At 59.1% G+C, this 11,625-nt stretch overlaps 1 non-coding gene across 1 annotated transcript; it reads right to left on the reverse strand.

Annotated features, from left to right (window-relative positions):
- Positions 1-2,607: 2,607 nt before the first annotated feature.
- LOC131863840 (5S ribosomal RNA) lies at positions 2,608-2,726 on the reverse strand. The gene has a single exon (XR_009362734.1). It is a non-coding gene; the product is annotated as a 5S ribosomal RNA (ribosomal RNA).
- Between the last annotated feature and the right edge of the window lie 8,899 nt (positions 2,727-11,625).

The following is an 11,625-nucleotide window of genomic DNA, read 5'->3' on the forward strand; positions in this document are numbered from 1 at the left end:
AGCCCGGTTTGCCCCGGGTGCGCACCTCGCCTGCACCTTGGCCGGGGTGGGCACCTTGGCTGGGTTTGCCCAGGGTGCGCTCCGAAGCGGGGTTACTGGAGCGCCCCCTCTTTTTTTGTCAGAGCGTTTGGTGGGGTTTCTCGCATTGGCTCTTCCCAGGCCCGGTTGTTGGGTGCGCTCCCACCCTGGCGCGCGCGAAGTTGGAAGTTGGGTTAATTGCCCGGGCGCGCACCTTCGCCAGGGTGGGCACCTTGGTGCGCACACCTTGGCTGGGCTGCGCACCAGGGCGGGCTCAAGATGGCACCAGCATTCCCTTTTTCTCACTATCTTTCAAAACGGAAATTTTAAAATCTCGTTTTTTTTTTGCCTTTTATGGAAATTAGTGAAGGCATCGCATCAAAGGTGCGCACCTCGCTGCCCACCTTGGTGTGCTCCGAGGTGCCCACCACGGTGCGCAACGCCGGTGCGAACCCGGGAGCGCCCCGATGTGTGCTCCAAGGTGCGGCGTGCACGAAGTCGGACCCCGGTTTGCCCCGGGTGCGCACCTCGCGTGCACCTTGGTGCGCACACCTTGGCTGGGTTGCGCGGCCTGGTGGGCACCATGGTGCGCACCAAGGAGCGCTCCGAAGTGTGCTCCAAGGTGCGGCGTGCACGAAGTCGGAGCCCGGTTTGCCCCGGGTACGCACCTCGCGTGCACCTTCGCCGGGGTGGGCACCTCGGCTGGGTTGCGCGCCCTGGTGCGCACCAAGGAGCGCTCCGAAGTGTGCTCCAAGGTGCGGCGTGCACGAAGTCGGAGCCCGGTTTGCCCCGGGTGCGCACCTTCGCCGCGGTGCGCACCATGGCGTGCACGAAGTCGGAGCCCGGTTTGCCCCGGGTGCGCACCTCGCGTGCACCTTCGGCGGGGTTGCGCGCCCTGGTGGGCACCATGGTGCGCACCAAGGAGCGCTCCGAAGTGTGCTCCAAGGTGCGGCGTGCACGAAGTCGGAGCCCGGTTTGCCCCGGGTGCGCACCTCGCGTGCACCTTCGGCGGGGTTGCGCGCCCTGGTGGGCACCATGGTGCGCACCAAGGAGCGCTCCGAAGTGTGCTCCAAGGTGCGGCGTGCACGAAGTCGGAGCCCGGTTTGCCCCGGGTGCGCACCTCGCGTGCACCTTCGCCGCGGTGGGCACCATGGCGTGCACGAAGTCGGAGCCCGGTTTGCCCCGGGTGCGCACCTCGCGTGCACCTTCGCCGGGGTGGGCACCTCGGCTGGGTTGCGCGCCCTGGTGCGCACCAAGGAGCGCTCCGAAGTGTGCTCCAAGGTGCGGCGTGCACGAAGTCGGAGCCCGGTTTGCCCCGGGTGCGCACCTCGCGTGCACCTTCGCCAGGGTGGGCACCTCGGTGCGCACACCTTCTCAATGTTTTCTTGCCTTTTCTGGAAATTGGTGAAGGCAGCGCATCAAAGGTGCGCACCTCGGTGTGCTCCGAGGTGCGAACCCGAGAGCGCTCCGAGGTGCCCACGAAGTCGAAAGTCGGGTTAATTGCATTGTTTTCCCCGGGTGCGCTCCGAGGTGCGCAACATCGGCGCGCACCAAGGAGGGCTCCGAAGTGTGCTCCAAGGTGCGCACGATGGCGTGCACCTCTGGTGCGCACGATTCGGAGCTCGGTTTGACCGGGGTGCGCACACCTTGGCTGGGTTGCGCACCTTTTGTGCGCTCCAAGGTGCGCACGAAGTCGGAGCTCGGTTTGCCCCGGGTGCGCACCTTCGCCAGGGTGCGCACCTTGATGCGCACGCCTTGGCTGGGCTGCGCACCTTGGTGGGCGCCATGGTGCGCACCTTTCGTGCGCTCCAAGGTGCGCACGAAGTCGGAGCTCGGTTTGCCCCGGGTGCGCACCTTGGTGGGCGCCATGGTGCACTCCGAGGTGCCCAAGATTGGTGCGCACCAAGGAGCGCTCCGAAGTGCGCTCCAAGGTGCGCGCGAAGTCGAAAGTTGGGTTAATTGTCCGGTTTGCCTCGGGTGCGCACCTTGCGTGCACCTTCGCCAGGGTGGGCGCCTTGGTGCGCACACCTTGGCTGGGCTGCGCACACCTTGGCACCCGCGTTTCCTTCATTTTAAATTTTTTTTTTTTACAATCTCTCAAGTGGGAAATTCTATAATCTCAACTTTTTTTGCCTTTTCAGGAAACTTTTGAATGGAGCGCATCATTGGTGCGCTCCGAAGTGTGCTCCAAAGCTCTCTCCAGCTGCGTGCACCTGCCCCGGCCGCGCACCCGGCCCCGCCCAGCTTCGCTCACCTGTCCCGGGCGTCTGGTGCGGAACCTTAGAGTAAGAAACATCACCGTGCACCTTGGCCAACGTGCGCGACTCGACCGAGCGCGCACTGGCCGAGGTGCACACCGATTTCACCTGGGTGCGCGCGCAGCACCTCGGGCGCACCGGGGTGCGCGCACAACGCCCGGGTTGCACCGTGGCCTGTGTGCTCGGGGCGCCTCGGGTGCGCGCTCGGTGTCGCCCCCGCGCGCGCGGTAGTGCGGGCAGCGCACCCCGGCCCGGCCCGGCCCCGACGAGAACGCAAACGGGCAAAAGGTTTATTCAAATAGCATTGCGACGCCCGGCGAAAAACTAAAAAAGGGTGCAACACCGGGACTTCCCGGGAGGTCACCCATCCCAGTACTACTCCGGCCCAAGCGCGCTTAACTGCGGAGTTCTGATGGGATCCGGTGCACTAACGCTGGTATGATCGCACCCGTTATGAGCTTGTCGCAGTGTGTACTTAGCAAACCGCGACCCACGTGCGAATCCACCCCGGCCACCCACCCCCGTCGAGGTGCACACCCTCCCTCGCGAAGTGCGCCCCGTTCGCCAAGTGTGAGCCCTGCCCGGGTGCGCGCACCTTGCTAGGGCGTCGGGTGTGCACCCGGCCCGGCCTACGTGCGTGCACCTGGAGGGGGCGTCGTGTGCGTGCAGTGTCCCGTCTGCAACGCGGTGCCCACACACCACCTCGGGCGCAACGACCTGCGCTCACATGTGGGCCGAGTGCACCTTGGTGCATGTTCGGGGCGCCTCGGGTGCACGCTCGATCTTGCCCCGGTGCACCAAGGCGCTCGGTTTGCCCCGGGTGCGCACTTGGTGCAAGGTGGGCACCCAAAATAGGGATCAAGCACCAAAACACAAGTTTCGGGATGCAAAATGGGACCCAAGGACCACAAATGCGTTCCAAGACCCATGATGGGTCCACGAGAACAAAAATGTGTTCCGAGACTTAATAAACAAATATTGGGTTTTAGGAGAAGAAACATGCTCTGATGCCCAAAACGAGAATCGACCCCGAAAAGGCCACAGGCCAAAAGTGGGATGCGAGACAAAAAAAAATGGGACCCGAGGACCAAAATTGGGTTCCCAGGTCGAAGACAGGGCAACCGGACAAGAAACGACCTCTAAGGCTCGAAATGAGTCCCGACGACTAAAACTTGACAAGAAGCACCCATCAGGCACCCAACTCGACACCCATGGGATGCCGACCCACCCGGGCTTCCACCTAGCACACCTTGGCACCCACCCACCCTCGCACCCAACCTCGCACCCAACTTAGCACCTTTGAACCCACATTGGCACTCACCCTGACCCTGGCACCTTGGAACCCACATTGGCACTCACCTTGACCCTGGCACCCACCTTTGCACTCACCTTGGGACCCACCCTGGCTCCCACCTCGGCACCCACCCAGACACCCACCTTGGTTCCTTGGCACCCACCTTGGATCCTTGGCACCCACCCCGACACCCACCTTGGCACGCAACTTGGCTACTTGCCACCCACCTTGGCTCCTTGACGCCCACCCCGACAACCACCCCGTGACCTACCCTGGCTAGGGTTGGTGCACACCCACCCTGGTGCCCACCTTGGCACCCACCCTATGACCCACCTTGGCACGCACCTTAGTACCCACCCCGTTACCCACCCTAGGACCCACCCCGTGACCCACCTTGGCCAGGGTGGGTGCACCCACCCTGGTGCCCACCTTGGCACCCACCCATCCTAGCACCCAGCCTGTGACCGGGCTTGGAACCCAACCTTGCACCCGCACCCGTCTTGGCCAGTGTGGGTGCGCACCCATCCTGGCACCCACGTTGTGACACACCCTTTAACCCACGCACCCTAGCACCCACGTTGGCACCCACCTTGGAACCCAACCTAGCAACTTGGCACCCACCCCGTGACCCACCTTGGCATCCACCATAGCAGTCGCCGACTTGGCACCCACCTCGGCACCCACCTTGACACTTGTGGACCCACCTTGCCACTCACCCTAGCATCGACCCATCCTAGCACCCACCCTGGCACCTTTGCACCCTAGCACTCACCCATCCTAGCACCTAACCTGTGACCCACCTTGACACTCACCCTCGCACCCACCTTGGAACCCAACCTAGCACCCACCCACCCTGACACCAACCCTAGCACCTACCCACCCTTGCACCCACCCTGTGACCCATCTTGGCACCCACCCATCCTACCACTCAACCTATCACCCACCTTCTCACCCACCTTGGCATCCACCTTAGCACCCACCCACACTGGCACCTTGGCACCCACCTCGGGCAAGGTGGGTGCACACCCACCCTGGCACCCAATTTAGAACCCACCGAGCATGTTACCCACCTTGGCACCCACATTGCAGCCCACCCTAGTACCCACCCTATGACCCACATTGGCATCCACACCCTAGCACCCAGGCACCTCGACACCCGCCTTGACACCCACCCTAGCACTGAACCTGTGACCCACCTTGGAACTCACCCTAGAACCCACCCACCCTGTGAACCACCTTGGCATCCACCTTAGCACCCACCCACCTTGGCACCCACTCTAGCACTCACCCATCCTAACACCCAACTTGTTACCCACCTTGGCACCCGCCCTCGCGTCCACCTTGAAACCCACCCTAGCACCCACCCACGCAGGAGCCCACCTTGGCACCCAACCTAACACCCACGCATCCTGGCACCCAACTTGTGACCCACCTTGGAACCCACCCTAGTACCCACCTTTGAACCCACTATATCACCAACCCACCTTGGCACCCACCCTATGACCCTCTTTGGAATCCACCCTAGCACGCACCCACCCTGGCACCCACCATGGAGCGCACCCTAGCACCCACCCACCTCGGCACGCACCTCAACACCCACCTTGGTGTGCGCACTGCGCCAACCTCTCAAAGACCCTATGTGGTGCGCTCCAAAGTGTACACCTTTGGTGCGCTCCAAGGTGCGCACCTTTGGTGCACACCGAGGTGCACACCAAAGTGTGCACCGAGGTGAGCACCAAAGTGCACTCCAGGGTGCACACCAAGGCGTGCACCTTTGGTGCGGTCAATGCAAACGAATTCGGAAGTTGGGGTCGATGTCCTAATCGCTGCTGCAGACTACACGTATGAGAATCGGACAAATAGCTTTATATAGGGGAGGTGTTGCGTTTGATGGGTCGACTCCCCTGGTTGTGTGCACTGCACCAACTTCAAAGACCCTGTCTTGTTTAAGAAGTCAAAAGTTGGGGTGGATGTCCTAATCATTGCTGCAGTCTACGCATGTATGAGAATCAGACAAATAGCTTATATAGGGGAGGTGTTGCATTCGGTGGGTTGACTCCCCTGGTTGTGCGCACTGCGCCAACCTCAAAGACCCCGCATAGCAGAAGAAGTCGGAAGTCGGATTTTGGTGAGCACCAAGGCGTGCACCTTTGGTGCGGTCAACGCAGACGAATTCAGAAGTTGGGGTGGATGTCCTAATCGTTGTTGCAGGCTACACATGTATGAGAATCAGACAAATAGCTTATATAGGGGAGGTGTTGGGTTTGATGGGTCAACTCCCTTGGTTGTGCGCATTACGCCAACCTCAAAGACCTTGTTTTCGTTAAGAAGTCAAAAGTTGGGGTCAATGTCCTAATGGCTCCTGCAGGCTACACATGTATGAGAATCGGACAAATAGCTTATATAGGGGAGGTGTTGGGTTTGATGGGTCGACTCCCCTGGTTGTGCGCATTACGTCAACCTCAAAGACCTTGTTTTCGTTAAGAAGTCAAAAGTTGGGGTCGATGTCCTAATTGCTCCTGTAGACTACACATGTATGAGAATCAGACAAATAGCTTATATAGGGGAGGTGTTGGGTTTGATGGGTTGACTCCCCTAGTTGTTCGCATTACACCAACCTCAAAGACCTTGTTTTCGTTTAGAAGCCGAAAGTTGGGGTCGATGTCCTAATTGCTCCTGCAGGCTACGCATGTATGAGAATCAGACAAATAGCTTATATAGGGGAGGTGTTGGGTTTGATGGGTCGACTCCCCTGGTTGTGCGCATTGCGCCAACCTCAAAGACCCTGCATTGCGGATGAAGTCGAAAGTCAGAGTTTGGTGTGCTACAAGGTGTGGTCGAAGGTGCTCACCTAGGTGTGCACCTTTGGAGCACAGGAAAAGTGCCCTCCAAAAGTGCGCACCTTTGGAGTGCACAAAAGTGCCCTCCAAAAGTGCGCACCTTTGGAGCGCAGAAAAGTGCCCTCCAAAAAGTGCCCTCCAAAAGTGCGCACCTTTGGAGCGCAGAAAAGTGCCCTCCAAAAAGTGCCCTCCAAAAGTGCGCACCTTTGGAGCGCAGAAAAGTGCCCTCCAAAAAGTGCCCTCCAAAAGTGCGCACCTTTGGAGCGCAGAAAAGTGCCCTCCAAAAAGTGCCCTCCAAAAGTGCGCACCTTTGGAGCGCAGAAAAGTGCCCTCCAAAAAGTGCCCTCCAAAAGTGCGCACCTTTGGAGCGCAGAAAAGTGCCCTCCAAAAAGTGCCCTCCAAAAGTGCGCACCTTTGGAGCGCAGAAAAGTGCCCTCCAAAAAGTGCCCTCCAAAAGTGCGCACCTTTGGAGCGCAGAAAAGTGCCCTCCAAAAAGTGCCCTCCAAAAGTGCGCACCTTTGGAGCGCAGAAAAGTGCCCTCCAAAAAGTGCCCTCCAAAAGTGCGCACCTTTGGAGCGCAGAAAAGTGCCCTCCAAAAAGTGCCCTCCAAAAGTGCGCACCTTTGGAGCGCAGAAAAGTGCCCTCCAAAAGTGCGCACCTTTGGAGCGCACAAAAGTGCCCTCCAAAAGTGCGCACTTTTGGTGCGCACCAAGGCGCTGGTTCGGTCGTTGCAGGCGAGTTCGGAAGTTGGGGTCGATGTCCTGAGCGGAGGTGCAAACTACACAGGTGTCGGAATCGGACAAATAGCTTATATAGGGGAGGTGTATGCTTCGATGGGTCGACTCCCCAGGTTGAGCGCACCGCGCCAACCTCAAAGACCCTACGGTATGGATGAAGTCGGAAGTTGGGTCCGATGACCGATTCGATTAGTAGGTATGCTCATGAGGTCGGAATTTGGGTCCGATGACCTGCCATGTGCAGGAAGGCGAATGTTGACACTGTGCGTTGCAAGGTGCACACCAAGGCGCTGGTGCGGTCTTTTTAGTCGAGTTCGGAAGTTGGGGTCGATGTCCTGATCGGAGGTGCAAGCTACACAGGTGTGGGAATCGGACAAATAGCTTATATAGGGGAGGTGTATGCTTCGTTGGGTCGACTCCCCGGGTTGAGCGCACCGCGCCAACCTCAAAGACCCTACGGTATGGATGAAGTCGGAAGTTGGGTCCGATGACCGATTCGATATGTAGGCATACTCGCGAGGTCGGAATTTGGGTCCGATGACCTGCCACGTGCAGGAAGGCGAATGTTGGCACTGTGCGTTGCAAGGTGCGCACCAAGGCGCTGGTTCGGTCGTTGGAGGCGAGTTCGGAAGTTGGGGTCGATGTCTTGATCGGAGGTGCAAACTACACAGGTGTGGGAATCGGACAAATAGCTTATATAGGGGAGGTGTATGCTTCGTTGGGTCGACTCCCCGGGTTGAGCGCACCGCGCCAACCTCAAAGACCCTACGGTATGGATGAAGTCGGAAGTTGGGTCCGATGACCGATTCGATATGTAGGCATACTCGCGAGGTCGGAATTTGGGTCCGATGACCTGCCATGTGCAGGAAGGCGAATGTTGGGACTGTGCGTCGCAAGGTGCGCACCAAGGCGCTGGTGCCGTCGTTGCAGTCGAGTTCGGAAGTTGGGGTCGATGTCCTGGTCAGAGGTGCAAACTACACAGGTGTGGGAATCGGACAAATAGCTTATATAGGGGAGGTGTATGCTTCGATGGGTCGACTCCCTGGGTTGAGCGCACCGCGCCAACCTCAAAGACCCTACAGTATGGATGAAGTCGGAAGTTGGGTCCGATGACCGATTCGATACGTAGGCATATTGGCGAGGTCTGAATTTGTGTCCGATGACCTGCCATGCGCAGGAAGGCGGAATTTGGGTCCGATGACCGAGTTGATGGCGTGCCATGCGCAGAAAGGCGGAATTTGGGTCCGATGACCGAGTTGATGTTGATGGCCCGCCATGCACAGGAAGGCGGAATTTGGGTCCGATGACCGATTTGAAGGCGTGCCATACGCAAAAAGGCGGAGTTTGGGTCCGATGACCGAGTTGATATTGATGGCCCGCCATGCGCAGGAAGGCGGAATTTGGGTCCGATGACCTGACATACGCATGGAGTCCGACTCGGGGGCCGATGTTCGATTCGATGACTTGCATTGTGGGTAAAGTCGGAAGTTGTGGTCTTTGACCCGATTCGATGACCAGACTTCGGCTGCTTGAGAATCGGACAAATAACTTATATAGGGGAGGTAGTGTTCTCGAGCATCCTCCCCCCGTGCCCGTTTATGTCGATTGATGCTGGTGCTCGACTGGTTGGAGCGCTCGGATGCAAAAATCTTGCACCAGGATTTATCGATTGTGATGGACACGGCAAGTCTCCTGATTGCTATGCAGGAGCTCATCGTGAATCTCTATGCGGCCTTGGTATGGACTCGACCTGCGGAATGGTTCGGCAATGGTAGTCGCTCCAACACGTCCTTGCAATGGCCACAGAGGTGATTCGACTAGAGCTCCAGTCTAGCTTTTGGGTTGCTTGGCGGACTGGTATAGCCGCGATCGAGTTCCGGCCATGAACGTTTTAGATAGCTCTTGGGCTTTCTGGGACGGAAGTCGGAAGTTTGGGCTGTTGTCCGATTTGATGACCATTCTTCGGATGTGTGAGAATCGGACAAATAACTTATATAGGGGACTGTGTTGTCTCACGCAGCCCCCTCCGTGCCCCTCTATCTCGACCGATGTTGGTGCTTGAAAGGGTTGGGATCGCTCGGATTTATAAACGTGCACCACCATTTGTCGAGTGTGAGGGACGCGGCAGGTCTCCTAAATGCTATGCGGGCGCTCTCTGAGAATCTCTATCCGGCCTCGACACAGACTAGTCTTGCTGAATGGTTTGGCACTGGTAGTCGATCCAACACGTCGTTGTTGTGGCCGCCTAGGCGATTCGATTCGAGCCCCCGTCTAGCTTTTGGGTTGCTTGGCGGATTTTGCCCTATCCGCAAGTGAGCTCGGTCCCTAAACGTTCGAGAAACCCGATTGCTATGCGCCGACTCTCTTTCTTGCGAGCCTCCATCTAGCTTTTGGGTCTCTACGGAACGGAAGTCGGAATCTGGGACCGTTGTTTGATTCGACGAGGCAGACTACGGTTGTGCGAGAATCGGACAAATAACTTATATAGGGGAGGTGTTGACTGGAGCATTCTCCCCCGTGCCCCTCTAACTCGACCAATGCTGGCGCTCGAACGGTGGTAGCGCTCGGATTTTCATTGAGCGCCAGCATTGGTCGATTTAGAGGGGCATGCGAGATTCCCGAATGCTATGCGAGGGCTCTAACGGAAATGTCTATTGGTTTCGGTATGGATGCAATTGCGAGTGGTTCGGCAAAGGTAGTCGTTCCGATGCGTCCATGTCGTGGCCAAATCGATAATTCGATTTGAGCCCTCGTATAGCATTTGGGTCTCTCGATGTGATTCCGCATTCCAGTCCCTTTGGGCACTGCTTGAGCCGCATCCCAGGGGGTTCCCTTCCCAATAATCTGCCTCGCAACCCGATTGCTATGCGGTGAGGCTCCTCGGCCGCCTCGGAACTATCTGTGTATCAGACGCATCGCGGGATAAGGGGTTGGCAACGGTAGTCGCCCCAAGCGCGTCCGATGCTTGGACCATTCCGAGGCGGCCCTGAAGCCTCTTCCGTCTAGCCGTTGGGTCCTTCTCGCCGCATCCCTCGCCTCGCACCCCGATTGCTATGCGGTGAGGCTCCTCGGCCGCCTCGGAACTATCTGTGTATCGGACGCGTCGCGGGATAAGGGGTTGTCACTGGTAGTCGCCCCAAGCGCGTCCGATGCTTGGACCATTCCGAGGCGGCCCTGAAGCCTCTTCCGTCTAGCCGTTGGGTCCTTCTCGCCGCATCCCTCGCCTCGCACCCCGATTGCTATGCGGTGAGGCTCCTCGGCCGCCTCGGAACTATCTGTGTATCGGACGCGTCGCGGGATAAGGGGTTGTCATTGGTAGTCGCCCCAAGCGCGTCCGATGCTTGGACCATTCCGAGGCGGCCCTGAAGCCTCTTCCGTCTAGCCGTTGGGTCCTTCTCGCCGCATCCCTTGCCTCGCACCCCGATTGCTATGCGGTGAGGCTCCTCGGCCGCCTCGGAACTATCTGTGTATCGGACGCGTCGCGGGATAAGGGGTTGTCACTGGTAGTCGCCCCAAGCGCGTCCGATGCTTGGACCATTCCGAGGCGGCCCTGAAGCCTCTTCCGTCTAGCCGTTGGGTCCTTCTCGCCGCATCCCTCGCCTCGCACCCCGATTGCTATGCGGTGAGGCTCCTCGGCCGCCTCGGAACTATCTGTGTATCGGACGCGTCGCGGGATAAGGGGTTGTCACTGGTAGTCGCCCCAAGCGCGTTCGATGCTTGGACCATTCCGAGGCGGCCCTGAAGCCTCTTCCGTCTAGCCGTTGGGTCCTTCTCGCCGCATCCCTCGCCTCGCACCCCGATTGCTATGCGGTGAGGCTCCTCGGCCGCCTTGGAACTATCTGTGTATCGGACGCGTCGCGGGATAAGGGGTTGTCACTGGTAGTCGCCCCAAGCGCGTCCGATGCTTGGACCATTCCGAGGCGGACCCGAAGCCTCTTCCGTCTAGCCGTTGGGTCCTTCTCGCCGCATCCTTCGCCTCGCACCCCGATTGCTATGCGGTGAGGCTCCTCGGCCGCCTCGGAACTATCTGTGTATCGGACGCGTCGCGGGATAAGGGGTTGTCACTAGTAGTCGCCCCAAGCGCGTCCGATGCTTGGACCATTCCGAGGCGGACCCGAAGCCTCTTCCGTCTAGCCGTTGGGTCCTTCTCGCCGCATCCCTCGCCTCGCACCCCGATTGCTATGCGGTGAGGCTCCTCGGCCGCCTTGGAACTATCTGTGTATCGGACGCGTCGCGGGATAAGGGGTTGTCACTGGTAGTCGCCCCAAGCGCGTCCGATGCTTGGACCATTCCGAGGCGGACCCGAAGCCTCTTCCGTCTAGCCGTTGGGTCCTTCTCGCCGCATCCCTCGCCTCGCACCCCGATTGCTATGCGGTGAGGCTCCTCGGCCGCCTTGGAACTATCTGTGTATCGGACGCGTCGCGGGATAAGGGGTTGTCACTGGTAGTCGCCCCAAGCGCGTCCGATGCTTGGACCAT

This window comes from Cryptomeria japonica, unplaced genomic scaffold, assembly GCF_030272615.1.
Source record: "Cryptomeria japonica unplaced genomic scaffold, Sugi_1.0 HiC_scaffold_69, whole genome shotgun sequence".
Classification (NCBI taxonomy): domain Eukaryota; kingdom Viridiplantae; phylum Streptophyta; class Pinopsida; order Cupressales; family Cupressaceae; genus Cryptomeria; species Cryptomeria japonica.